The sequence below is a fragment of the Ambystoma mexicanum genome, chromosome 5q (genome assembly GCF_040938575.1).
Source record: "Ambystoma mexicanum isolate Mex_15411 chromosome 5q, UKY_AmexF1_1, whole genome shotgun sequence".
In the NCBI taxonomy this organism is placed as follows: domain Eukaryota; kingdom Metazoa; phylum Chordata; class Amphibia; order Caudata; family Ambystomatidae; genus Ambystoma; species Ambystoma mexicanum.
Window position 1 is genome coordinate 397781833 of NC_090933.1, and position 12650 is coordinate 397794482.

Below are 12650 nucleotides of genomic sequence, written 5' to 3' on the forward strand. Positions count from 1 at the left end.
GGGTATGGGTTTGTGTTGTGGAGGTCATTGAGAAGGATGGCCAGCCAGGCATTGGTATTTTGTTGCAGGGGTTAAGGAGAAAGGGTGACGGGTATGAGTTTTGTAAGGGTGGCCATAATTACGCTCACACCAGAATAAATACACCCCTGTGGCGAAATATGGCCAAAAAGCGATCTTGTAAGGATAACAAGTTTAATCTTACAAAATGAGGATGTAGCAAAGGACTCTGTGCCTGAACAGTCTTCTCCTGTCCCTCTTCCGTTCCTTCCTGCCAAAGCGGTTTGAGGCAGGGGTTTCTATAGGCCTGACTTGCTGTGGTGGCGTCACTGGAAATGTGGCTTCATACCCATCCGTCCTTTTTCCATAATAGGGATGCTTCAAAGTCTTCTTTCTTCATTGTCAGCGGTTTTGTTAGAGCATGCTGTTCTACATTTTGCTAGCTTATTCAAAAACACCCTGCAGCTCTGCAGACTTTTACAAACCTTGAGGCCTAGCCCAAAGAAAAACGAAACATTTGTATGTGTACGAACATTTTCCAGTCATTCTCTCCATATTCCACTCATCCTACACACTTTACTCTTAGAATTTGTCCCATTCTGCATTTTGTCGCACAGAACATGTAATTCCTATTTTTAACCTGCATGGACCCTTGACTCACAGTAGACAGCTAGTGAGCCTGTGTGTGCTACCAGTGCTAGCCATAGTGACCGACACTGCATATTCGCCTGTGGTAAATTTCTAGAATCCCACAGGTCGCATTCCTTCTGGGAACGAGCTAGACTTCTTTATAGTACCAAGACTTTTACAATGCCTACGATCTGACATAAATCTATACTGCTAATAGTTAATTGCACCTTATATTTAGACAATAACTGCCTTCTTCAGTGCTTGCCCATGTCTGTGTATGTGATTATATTTGCATGAGAGAGCCTCTGCAGTGCCCCTCCTCTCCCAAGTCCATTATAGTGCCTTAAAGAGGTCTAAAGCGATTGGGGGTTCGGGAGCACCCTGGTTCCTTCCCAACAGTTTTGTGTTGAGGGTGGGGAGGCAGATGAGTAGGCATGCATCTTGTGCCAGCTCGGCTTGCTTTTGGCTCTTAGAGTCAAGGAAGGCCCATGGTGTCATGATCTCTGCTTCCAAAAGGTCAGGGTTTTCCCAACTCCCTTGGAAGCAGATTCATAACCCAGGTTCCAAGTGCCAACCAGTCCCAATTGGGACCTTTTGGACCCAGTCCTGGCACCAGTGGCACCAGGCTCATAAATATGCCCAGTCCCAGCGCTGGAAGCGCCGGGCTCATAATGCTTGGGTGGACCTACCTGCAGCAGACCATGCTGCTTACTTGCCTGCCAGTTGAGCCTCTGATCCTCTTCTGTTTGGAAATACTTTTCCTGTTGGGTGGGGCAGGAGCCACTCCCTAGGTTCAGAACACTGGAACTCTTCTGGAAAGCAGGAACTCTTTTCTTACCTAGGCGTGGGTGTGGAAGGAGACACCTAAGCACTACAGGAGGCTATTTAAACCACACCCGATGGATGAATCTTGCTTTGCGTTATTCTGCATCCTCTGCAGCAGAACGCTCATCGTGTCTTCTGCATCTGATCCTGGGCCTAAGGAAAAAGGCTTACCATCCTGAATCCAGTCTTCAGCAACACCTATAAAGACAAGAAAGAACAGGTTAGCATTACGGTCTTCAGTGACAGCTCTTCACTTACCTGGGCCATCGGCTGTCACCAACGCCTCGCGCTGCATTCTGAAAGACAAAGGCTTACCTACTCTTCGTGCGCTCCGGAGGTCTTCACACTGCATTCCGGCATCTGAAAGACAAAAGCTTACCAACTCTTCGCACGCTCCAGAGGCCTTCGGCGCTGCATCCCGCATCTGAAAGACAAAACAAGGTGTGTTTAAAGACATTGGGGAACTTTAATACTCACGTGCCATTACTCCTTTCCACATCTAACCCAGTGGGTATTCCGGCACCCTGCAGCTGCTCCGAACTTGTACCTGCAAAATAAAAAGACAGTTAGAGCGCATCGTGAAGCAGGCAACAAGCGCTTACTTACGTGCTTCCAGGCGCTTCTATTCATCACACGGGCTCCATCTTCAACTCACTTCAGCCCGTCATCCACCATCGCCGGAACCCTGCAAAACAAGAGACATCATTACTAAAGAATTTAAAGACATTAGAATTACTCGAAACTTACCGTTCGTGCAGTAAACGACGGACAGCAGTCCTCTGAAGTCAAGAGGCCTGCTCCCCTTATCCAGTGAAGAAACTGGTTACAGCACCCTGCCCCGAGGCAGATGGAGAGCACGGCGTTCACTTACCTAAGGTGAGAGCGTTAACCTTTGGGGTTCTACAGGAGACGAGAAAGGGAAGAAGAGAGAGACATTCAATAACCCAGTTCATTAACCCCATATTTTCTATCTGCAGACATCTTACCCTTCGAGTCAAACATACAGTGCACAGAGGTCCAGCCCAAAGAGCCAGTCGTGTGTTACACATCACCTTTGAAGATACGGTATACGCCCAGTCAAGACCGGCGCCTCTACGGGAATCAGGTGAGCGTTACAGAACGCAAAGCCTACCACAAAACTCCTGTCCAGGCGCTATGGAAACCTCGGATACCGACCAACTAGCCCAGTTACTTGGGGAACTAAGGGCAGAAGTGCATGCAGCCCGTCAGGAAACGAACGCTCTAAGAAGGGAACTGATTATTTCCAAGGAGCGAACAGATGATCTCGCTAGACAATTGCTACAGTCACAAGCCGGACAGACCCCGTTACCCGCATCTGGGGGAAATCTTCCTTCTACATCCTCTATGAATCCAGTGCAGATCAACCTACCTGGGAATGTACCTCTGGCTCCGCCCGAACGATTTTCTGGTGACCCAAAGAGGTTTGCAGTATTTATCAATCAGTGCCGGTTGCATTTCTTATGCCGGCCAGCAGCCTTTCCAACTGATCAAGCTAAAGTAGCTTTCGTGCTTTCGTACCTTAGTGGCAATGCGGCAGACTGGTCGATCCCTCTAGTAAATCAAGATGATCCGGTCCTCCATGATTTTCAAGCTTTTCAGCTCAGTATGGAAAAACTGTTCGCAAGACATTCACAGGGGCAGGCCTTGGACAATGAGCTTCTTTCGTTGCGACAAGGTAATCAAGACCTTTTGGCTTATATTGCGTCTTTCAACAGACTGATAGTGGAAACTCAATGGCCTGAGGACAAAAGGATTACGCTGTTTTATAGAGGTCTACGTGGAGAGCTCAAAGATGTGTTAGCCCAAGTAGTGAATCCCCCACAAGATTGTTCGGACTATATAGACTTAGTCGTTCAAATAGATCACAGACTGCAGAACAGGAAGGCCGATCGTTCCAAGTTTGATGCTCGAGTATTTTCCAAACCGCCAACTCCTTCCAAAGGAGTAGACTCCGGGGAACCCATGCAAATAGGGGGTCTGAAAGGTCCTCTAACACAAAAGGAGCGGGAAAGGAGAAAACAGTTGCTATTATGCCTCTATTGCGGAAACTCAGGGCACTTTCTTCGAGACTGTCCGGTGAAACCTGCTAAGAAGGCAGTAGGAGCTGCAGTTACCAAAGTTACAAACTCTGAGCAGGGAAACGACCTCGCCCGACAAGAATAGAGGTCCTCTTGCCGAGCGTGAAAACCAGTTCCGTGACCTCGCTTTTCGTGATACCTATGGTCCTCATTAGCCCTGATAATCCGGATCGATTACATGCAATTGAAGCTTACGTCGACAGCGGTGCCATCGGCAATTATGTGGATCATGAAATGGTTTTGAGGATGAATCTAACTCTTTGTCCCAAGGCTGTAAAGGACGTCATTACTACGGTGGATGGTACGGAGATAGCCTCCGGGCCAGTAACGCATACCACTCAAGAAGTGACGCTAATAAGTCAAGATGGACACCATGAGAAGATCGTGTTCGATGTGATCAAGGCCCCTCAGTTTCAGATTATTCTAGGAATACCTTGGTTAGAGAAACACAATCCTCTGATCGATTGGCGAGCAAGAACGGTCCAGTTTCCAGAATGTGTCTCTACTTGTCACCCTCCACCTGGTGTTGCACTGGCAGCAATTTCTTCAGAGACTCCCCAGTTACCTCCCGAATACCTAGAATACCAAGATGTTTTCCGGAAGGATCAGGCTAACTCTCTACCTCCTCATAGGTCTTATGACTGCCAGATAGACCTGATACCTGGATCTACTACTCCTTGTAGTAGAATTTATGCCCTCACCGAGCCTGAGAACCTTCAACTTCGACAATACCTGGATCAATACCTGGCAAATGGGTTTATTCGTCCTTCCAAGTCCCCTGCTTCTTCAGCTTTGTTCTTCGTTCCAAAAAAGGAAGGAGACCTTAGAACTTGTATAGATTATCGCTCCCTGAACCAGATCACCGTTAAGAATAGATATCCGTTACCTTTGATCCCTGAACTCCTGGACCAAGTCAGAAAAGCATGCATATATACAAAGCTGGATCTTAGAGGAGCTTACCACTTGGTACGAGTAAAAGAGGGCGATGAATGGAAGACGGCCTTCCGCACCAAGTATGGGCTATTTGAATATCAGGTCATGCCCTTCGGACTTTGCAATGCCCCGGCCGCCTTTCGATATTTTATGAACGATGTCCTCAGAGAGCTCATAGATGTGTGTGTTGTTGTTTACATTGACGACATCCTCGTTTATTCTTCATCGGAATCTGAACATCGGAAACACGTGAAAATGGTCCTCGAAAGATTGCGTCAACACAAACTTTTCGCTAAGTTGGAAAAATGTGTTTTCAACGTGACTGAAGTTGAATTCTTGGAATTCATATCACCTGGCGGAGTGCGTATGGATTCAAAGAAGGTCGATGCAGTTCTCAAATGGCCATCACCATCCTCCGTAAAAGGTGTGCAAAGCATGTTAGGCTTCGCTAACTTTTACCGCAGGTTTATCCCCGAATTCTCTCGAATAGTCCAGCCCATCACTGCCTTGTTAAAGAAAAACAAACGTTTTGAATGGTCTACCGAGGCGGAACAAGCCTTCCAGGATTTGAAGACTAAATTTATCTCTGCACCAATCTTAAAACACCCTCCCCCCGAACTCCCCTACATCGTGGAAACTGATGCTTCAAGCCTTGCCATGGGGGCAGTTCTATCACAAAAGGACCCGGTAACCAATCAGTTGCATCCCGTGGCATTTTGGTCCCGCAAATTCTCGCCTCCTGAAATCAATTACACGATTACTGACAAGGAACTTCTGGCTATCAAGTCTGCCTTTAAGGCTTGGCGGCATTATCTGCTGGGGGCCCGACACACCGTTACTGTGATTACGGATCACCGAAACCTGCAATATTTGAAAACCGCAAAAGCCCAATCCTCTAGACAACTCCGTTGGGCATTATTCTTTGCCGAGTTTGACTTCATAATTACCTATCGACCTGGTACAAAAAACGGTAAAGCTGATGCCCTTTCTCGGATGAGAGTGGAAGAACACTTGATCAACCCTAAACCTGTACCGATCATTCCCGAACAAAGAATTCTGGGTGTAATCGCCACACAATCCATAGAGGAAGTTAAGGATAAAGCCAGGCAACTTGTAACTCCAGCAGACATACAGAATTGGCATCTGCAAGGAAAGGACTTTGCAGTAAAGGACAACTTATTGTATTTCCAAGAACGATTATACCTACCCAGCACAGATTTACAGAAAGAAGTAATCTCTTGTTATCCCGATTCTTTAATGGAAGGACATCCCGGTATAGCCAAGACCTCAGAAAAGATCAAGCGCTACTTCTGGTGGCCGTCTTGGAAAAAAGATATCAGAGTCTTTATAATGTCCTGTGGAGTATGCGCCCAAAACAAGAGTCAAAAGGAAAGACCAGCAGGCCTCTTACGCCCTATTGACATCCCACCTCGCCCTTGGCATACGCTTTCTATGGACTTCATCACCGATCTACCTCCATGCTCCGGATACAATACGATTCTAGTAATCGTGGACTTATTCTCCAAGATGGCGCATTTCATTCCGCTCAAAGGCTTGCCAACAGCAGCAACTCTGGCCCGAGAATTTCTCGAAAACATCGTCCGACTGCAAGGTTTTCCTTCGGTTCTAATTTCGGATCGAGGTAGTCAATTTATTTCTCATTTTTGGCGATGTTGCTGTCGGTCGGCTCAAATTGATGTGAGACTATCGACCAGTCACCACCCTCAGACCGACGGACAAACCGAGAGGACCAATCAAACTCTGGAACAGTATTTACGCTGCATGCTGCAACAAACTGAAAAAACTTGGAAAGACATCCTTTGGATAGCCGAATATGCCTACAATAACTCTGTCCATTCGGGAACTGGGAAAACACCGTTTTTTCTTTTGTACGGCAGTCACCCTCGAACCTCGGAGTTGGATCCCCTCCAAGATCTTGAAACACCAGCAGTAGACTACCTGCATTCTACAATCACCCAAGCCTTTAAGGAAGCTGTTTCTCACCTTCAAAGGGCTAAAGAACAATACAAGAAAGGAGCAGATCAACATCGGAAGGAAGCCCCTCAATATCAAGTAGGGGATCAAGTCTGGTTATCCACCAAATATCTACCTCTAAAAGGGCCACGCACATTCAACCCAAGATACCTTGGTCCCTATTCCATCACTACCATAGTAAACCCAGTAGCGGTCAAGTTGGACTTGCCCCCGCACATGAAGATACATCCGGTCTTCCACGTCTCTCTATTAAAACCTGTGCAACCTCAAACCCGACTAACTAAATCTCCAAAACCTATCCTAGTTGATGGGGAACTCGAGTTTGAAGTCAAAAGCATTCTGGACTCCAAGATCTCCAAATCTAAACTATTTTACCTAATTGACTGGAAAGGCTACGGCCCCCAAGAGAGATCATGGGAACATGCTGAATATGTCCACGCTCCTCGCCTAATCAAAAGATTTCACCGAACATTTCCTGACAAGCCAAAACCCCCGGAGAAGCCCGGTTTGGGAGGGGCCTTGAGGGGGGGTACTGTCATGATCTCTGCTTCCAAAAGGTCAGGGTTTTCCCAACTCCCTTGGAAGCAGATTCATAACCCAGGTTCCGAGTGCCAACCAGTCCCAATTGGGACCTTTTGGACCCAGTCCTGGCGCCAGTGGCACCAGGCTCATAAATATGCTCAGTCCCAGCGCTGGAAGCGCCGGGCTCATAATGCTTGGGTGGACTGACCTGCAGCAGACCATTCTGCTTACTTGCCTGCCAGTTGAGCCTCTGATCCTCTTCTGTTTGGAACTACTTTTCCTGTTGGGTGGGGCAGGAGCCACTCCCTAGGTTCAGAACACTGGAACTCTTCTGGAAAGCAGGAACTCTTTTCTTACCTAGGCGTGGGTGTGGAAGGAGACACCTAAGCACTACAGGAGGCTATTTAAACCACACCCGATGGATGAATCTTGCTTTGCGTTATTCTGCATCCTCTGCAGCAGAACGCTCATCGTGTCTTCTGCATCTGATCCTGGGCCTAAGGAAAAAGGCTTACCATCCTGAATCCAGTCTTCAGCAACACCTATAAAGACAAGAAAGAACAGGTTAGCATTACGGTCTTCAGTGACAGCTCTTCACTTACCTGGGCCATCGGCTGTCACCAACGCCTCGCGCTGCATTCTGAAAGACAGAGGCTTACCTACTCTTCGTGCGCTCCGGAGGTCTTCACACTGCATTCCGGCATCTGAAAGACAAAAGCTTACCAACTCTTCGCACGCTCCGGAGGCCTTCGGCGCTGCATCCCACATCTGAAAGACAAAACAAGGTGCGTTTAAAGACATTGGGGAACTTTAATACTCACGTGCCATTACTCCTTTCCACATCTAACCCAGTGGGTATTCCGGCACCCTGCAGCCGCTCCGAACTTGTACCTGCAAAATAAAAAGACAGTTAGAGCGCATCGTGAAGCAGGCAACAAGCGCTTACTTACGTGCTTCCAGGCGCTTCTATTCATCACACGGGCTCCATCTTCAACTCACTTCAGCCCGTCATCCACCATCGCCGGAACCCTGCAAAACAAGAGACATCATTACTAAAGACTTTAAAGACATTAGAATTACTCGAAACTTACCGTTCGTGCAGTAAACGACGGACAGCAGTCCTCTGAAGTCAAGAGGCCTGCTCCCCTTATCCAGTGAAGAAACTGGTTACAGCACCCTGCCCCGAGGCAGATGGAGAGCACGGCGTTCACTTACCTAAGGTGAGAGGGTTAACCTTCGGGGTTCTACAGGAGAAGAGAAAGGGAAGAAGAGAGAGACATTCAATAACCCAGTTCATTAATCCCATATTTTCTATCTGCAGACATCTTACCCTTCGAGTCAAACATACAGTGCACAGAGGTCCAGCCCAAAGAGCCAGCCGTGTGTTACACATCACCTTTGAAGATGCGGTATACGCCCAGTCAAGACCGGCGCCTCTACGGGAATCAGGTGAGCGTTACACATGGCTCAGGTCTACCCATGATTTATTTGGCTCTCCCACTCTACTCAATGGCTAGTTGGGGCTTCTGGCCATTAGGGTAGTGATTTGGAGTTTGTCCAATGATCGGGGAAGAGTCAGAATCCCTGGTAGTTACTCTGAGGTTTACCCAAGTGTGTCCTACTGGCTTCAAACTCCACTCACCCAGTGAACACAATGACAGGCAAAAATCACCCCCGACCCCCTAAAATACCGGTTCACTGGGTGTTGAGGTAGCGCCTGAACTCTGCTTTCAGGGTGATGCTGAAACTCTGCAGGGGGTGAGGGGGATTTGGTCATAACACGAGGAGCAGGAAAGATCAAACGTGGAGTATGGATTGTTAAAATGCCCCATAGACCTATCATGCTGTACCATCCTTTGGCCTATCGGGGGTGCAGCCGCTGCAGATTAGTGAAGAGAAGCATGATGGCATTAAAAGAAAAGGGGGGTTGGGGGTGTAGGGGGTGATACAATGGCAATGCAAGGACACAGCAAGCTACAAGTACCCATGGCCACTTGCTAGGTAATGATCTCTGATCAAGCTCCTCAGGAAGCTTAGTGCAACAACCAAGTACACCAGAGCAAAAACAGATATGTAAAATCCATCTAATTTTAAGGGCTGTCCTTCCAGAGATGGAATGTGGCTGTGTGATTATCATATGCATAAAGTGTGAACTGTGCCCACAAAGGTTCTCCTGGTGCTAGGAATGTACCACCCCATCCATTATCGGCTATTTGCCCTACAAAAGGAAGAAGAATGGGAGAGAGGGGGGTTACCTTTGTGGCATAAAATGGGGTTTACTCATTGGTGTCCTAATATTTACACTGCTACACAACTTGGTTTAATTTCTTGAATGGGTGTTAGAAAAACAATTTTTTTGTACATTTTGTTCTCATTTCAAAAGTTAAGAAAAGATTAATGTTTTGGCCTGGTGCGTTCCTTTCCCTTTGTTTGCCAGGTCATTTGCACAAAGTGGGATGGAGGAAAATGGTGGAGAAAGTTGCGGGAAGGTTTACAAGACAGCAGTTGTGTAAATTATCGGTTCCAGTGGATATGGTCTCTGGCATATAGTCTGCAATTTAACATCCTGGTGCACATTTTATAATCTTTGTCTCCAGACCTCTTTTTGCTCTTATACCTACATGATGACTCTTTAAAGAACACTGCCCAAATTCCTATTCTAAAATGTTTTGGGCACTGCTAGTAAAAACAAGCATTGGCAATGCCAACAGTTTTGGTTTTTGTGTAGGCATCGGAAAGGTATTTGCCAGGCACTGCTGTAGTGGTATTAACTGGCCATCCATGGTAGTAGCTGCAAAACAGTGTGAGTGCATTGACATGCAACAGCAGTGCTTGGCAAATGCGTAATAATTCTACACAAGTCAAAACTGTTGGCTATACCAATGCTTGTTTTCAACAGGATTTCAGTGAAGGACATGAATAGTGTTTATAAATCGAGTGACTGAAGGCCGACCTGGTATAGCCTTTTTTATTGCACTAGTAGAGTGTGTACAGATCCAATTAAGTAATTAACTCTCAGAAGACTGTTTGAAAAAAACACTGGCAGGCACTTTAAGCACAAAGTTTGATGTTAATGCTCACTAAAGCTAGTTCTGAGATCCGAGGGGGATGTGTTTTGGGTGGGGAGAGGCATGAAGTGGGTGGGAATTGCCATAGGGATTAACATGGGAATGGGCAGTCAATCCGTGTGTAAATTATCAAACAACTACAAGCTGTGTAGCCCTCCTCCTATGCCATGCCATTTCTCCCTAGCTGTACTCTAATGCAACAGTTTCATCTTATAGGCGAGACTTAGCGACACCTGGTAGCCAATACTAAATAAGACTCATGTACTTACTCCTCCTGTGTCTCTTGTAAGGAACTCAAGGTGACAACAGTAAAGGGTGTTTTATTAAACTGTATATGAGGGACGGAAAAATGCCTAACCTAAATCTAAGATGGGAGCAAGCTACGACCATCAAATATGAGGCGTCCCAGTGGTGTCTTGTCAAATAAGTCAAATAAAAAGGGGCCTATACTAAGAAAAACCTATTGCCAATCCTTGAGCTAAATACAAACAATAGTGTGGGATAGCGTTCACAGGAAAGAAAGAAGTGTTCACAAATGGTAAGTCTGGATGCGGTAGTCTGGGTCTCCCTTCCACACATTTTGAGCACGGGACAAGGTTAGGACTCCTGAGCACAGCACACGCTCAAGTTTTCCCAGCACGAACAGCAGTTCTGCTTTCAACTATCAGGGCCTTCTGTGGTTAAGTCACTTTTTTACAAAAAGTCTCTTGCCTCTGAGGATCTGATGCGTTCCAAAAATAATAAACAAAAGCTACTTTCTGCTTGCACGTTGGGTGATATTTTTTGACCTCTGTATCCCCCTCTTCCGGGCTCAGACCCTTCTCGATTGTTAGCCTCCCGCCGTCAGGTTCACTGTGGCTTTCAACACAATCTCCTCTGTGACATTCACGAATCGTACAGCCTTTTTAAACAGTTCACTGTGGACATCCCTTTGTCGGGTTCACGCTTGTCAATGCAGAATACATTGGGACTTCAGACTTTGCCCCCTCTTTATCGGCATCCCTCCGCCGTGCTCATTCTTGACAACTTTTGCAATTCACAAAATGCAGGATTCACTTCCCTTAGCATCACCATCATTTGCTGGTCAAAGACTTTCGACTGTACAGAGGATTTTGTTAGACCCCTGTATTACCTGTTCGACCCTCTTCTTGTGCCGTTCCCAAAGCCTTCTGGTAAAGGTAGTTTTATCCATAGGGTATTCGCCCAGAGTTTCTCAAGCGAGCACCTATGTGGTGCCTGACTCCTCTGTAGCTGGTTTTCCCCTTACATATCAAAGTAAGTTAATGCACTTTCTTCAATTAACCGTTTTGCAACTTCTGTTCAAACACAGTTCGGTTTGTTATCGGCTCTCCCCTCGACTCACCGGCTGTGATGAACCGCTTGGCTTTTCTTTTCTCTGGAGTCAAGGCCGCTACCACAGTGGCAAGTGTCTTCCCCTCGGTTTGGTTATCAGCAGAGGAGGGCCTTGAGCACCGCTGACTTCTGTTGCAACACACGCTGGCTATTGTTCACGCTCTTAACGTTTCCTTCTGTGGAGGTTTCATGGGCCTGGCTTGGAAAGGGCAAGGTCGCTTCTCTCCTTGTCGCCCTCTTGGTTCACGTTGTCTTTCTCCTCCCCTTGAACTGCCGTACTGAGTTAGCTCTCTCGTTGTGCGGTCTGCCTTGCTCGTATTGTGCTCTCAGGCTCCACCTTGTATTCCTGTGGGGAAGGGAAAGGGCCGTCAGGTGTGTGTGATTCTGGTCAATTGCCTGACTTTGCCTGACCCTGGAGTTGGGTCATGTCAGGTAAATGGCTTTGGTATTTGTCGTCTTTCGTGATTGATGAAAGTGTTTGTGCCGGAAAAAAGTGGGTGTAGAGTGTTTTGAGTATGCTACGGGATAAAATGGGGAAAAGGTATAAGAAGGGGGATACAGCATCTCACCAGTCAGTGTCCCACTTCGACTCCCCACGATCCCCCCCATTCACCTGATCCTCCCTCACTGGTCCACCCCCAGGAACTGGATCCAATAGAGATGGCCGTATCCTGGCCGCCTGGCTGACAGATCCCCAGGGACTAGTCAGGGAGACACCTTCAGGTTTCTCATCTCTCCTCTTGCTCTACCTCACACGCATGCACACACTGCATTAAATAAGATTGTTCTTTGTAAATGACTGCAATACACAATCACATTCTTGGAAAGACAAACTACATCTAATGTGCTGAACACAGAGCACATTTCTCTATAAAGGCACATCTAGACCTATTGGCTCTATCAATGGTTGTTGATTATTTCAAGTTATATAACATAACTGCCATTCTTACTGCCTGGTAATTGTAGTAAGCAAATGTATTTTTTCTTAGGGGTGTTTGCTTTTCATGCACGTGCTATGTGCTTAGGGAGGCATCAGCTTCACCTCACTGATGATCCCCAACAAGGGTGAAACACGTGTATGGGGTTGCTGGTGGTACTCTCGTTCAGGTTGGAATTGCCATTGCATTTCGGTGCTGGACTGCCCCTGGGCAGGACAAAGACTGATATGCAAATGGATATTTCCCATCTGTGAAAGGCACAGTGAGAAAAAGCAGTGGCTGCGAACTCT

At 46.9% G+C, this 12650-nt stretch overlaps 1 protein-coding gene across 5 annotated transcripts in view; it reads left to right on the forward strand.

The window, feature by feature from the left end:
• The window catches only part of GREB1L (GREB1 like retinoic acid receptor coactivator), a 1340557-nt gene that overhangs the window by 902266 nt on the left and 425641 nt on the right, over nt 1-12650 (forward strand). The window lies entirely within an intron of this gene.